This window comes from Mustela nigripes, chromosome 14 (assembly GCF_022355385.1).
Source record: "Mustela nigripes isolate SB6536 chromosome 14, MUSNIG.SB6536, whole genome shotgun sequence".
NCBI classification, from domain to species: Eukaryota; Metazoa; Chordata; class Mammalia; order Carnivora; family Mustelidae; genus Mustela; species Mustela nigripes.
In genome coordinates this window covers 5947071-5948671 of record NC_081570.1, presented here as the reverse complement: position 1 = coordinate 5948671, position 1601 = coordinate 5947071, and the positions used below count along the sequence as shown (strand labels likewise).

General features: G+C 45.2%; 1 pseudogene; it reads right to left on the bottom strand.

Moving 5' to 3' along the window:
- Positions 1–348: 348 nt before the first annotated feature.
- LOC132001592 (small ribosomal subunit protein eS4-like) lies at positions 349–1336 on the bottom strand (annotated as a pseudogene).
- Between the last annotated feature and the right edge of the window lie 265 nt (positions 1337–1601).

Sequence of the window (1601 nt, the reverse complement as noted above, 5' to 3'; positions counted from 1 at the left end):
CATTTTACAGTCACTCATTATTCCTTCTTGATTGCTCTTCCTTCCTTTTGGGTCTAAGTTCTGACAAATGTCTCTCTCTATGAAGAACTTATTTTAACGCTTTTTGGAAAGAATGTCTACTGGCAAAAAAATTCCCTCAATTTTTGTTTGAGAAATTCGTTATCGTTCCTGGACTATTGAAGGATGATGTCACTTAGTACAGAATTCTAAGTTAGGGGTTTTTTCCTTTCAACACTTTAAATACAGCACTATACCACTCCGACTTTTTTTCCCCCCCGTGCTGTATGATCTGTAATTAAGAATAAAGACTTCCAATCATGTCACCTGGAGACCATTTTTCCCACTGCTCTATTTGGCCGCCAGTCTCTTGTTTCTCTTCAGCAATGGTAAGGCGGATACCCTTTCCACAGAAAAGAAAAATACACGGTTTTTGTTTGTTTGTTTTTTAAGATTTGACAGAGAGAGAGAGACAGCGAGAGAGGGAACACAAGCAGGGGGAGTGGGAGAGGGAGAGGCAGAAGCAGGCTTCCCGCTGAGCAGAGAGCCTGACTCGGGGCTCCATCCCAGGACCCTGGGCTCATGACCTGAGCAGAAGGCAGATGCTTAATGAGCCAAGAGAAACCCATGGTTTGTTGCCTTTGCCAATGACAAAAACGTTGGAGAGCCTGGTGGCAAAGCGGTTGCCATTGGCATCTTTCATGTGAACAACATCAAAAGAACCACAGTGTCTCTCTCTGTTGGGGATCACACCAAATCTTCCCAGGGTAGCACCTCTGGTCACCATACACAGATTACCAGGGTCAGACTTGATGAAAGCAGTAATCTTTTCAGTCTCCAAATCAGTCTGAATGGTGTCATTCATCTTGAGGAGGGGGTGGGGATAGCGGATGGTACGAACATCATGGGTCACCAGATGAGGGATTCCTTTTGTTCTCACAAAGATCTGTCTCACTTTGACTACTTACAGTTGGCCTCCTCAAGTGTTATCTTATCAGTAGTCAAGTGACCCTTGGTGTCAGAGATCTGATGGAAATCCTCCCCAGTGTTGTCAGCGCTAATGACAGCCATAAGACCAGCAAGGTAGATTATATCAATTGGGACCTTGCCATGAATCTCAATAAAATGTTGGATACAAATCTTTACTTCATATCCTGTGAGGACATACTTAATTCTGGTCCTGAGGAAAACGATGAGAGGGAGACATTCTCTCAGTTTACGGGGAACCAGTAGATGGACGAGGGGCAAACACACCTGTCAGTGTATCCAGGGTCCAAGACTTGGGAACGGCTCTGTGTTTCCAGTGCTTCTTGGGAAGACAGGTGGGCTGCCTAGGCATGGGAAGAGCTCACTCCAATCCTTTTCTTGTCTGCTAGGTTCTCCAAGGGAAACTATGTAATTCTTTCCTTGGGCCTCTGTAGGTAAGATCTTTTCCTCTGGCTTCTTTCCAATTTTCTTTTTTTTTGGCTGTGATTTTCTGCAGTTGGACTATGATATGCATGGGTGTAGATAATGAGGTCTTGGTCCTTTGGGAAATCTGTGCCTGTGGGCTGTGACTGACCAGGGCTGCTCAGCTCCCTTACCCCTTAGCTGAGGCATGAAGG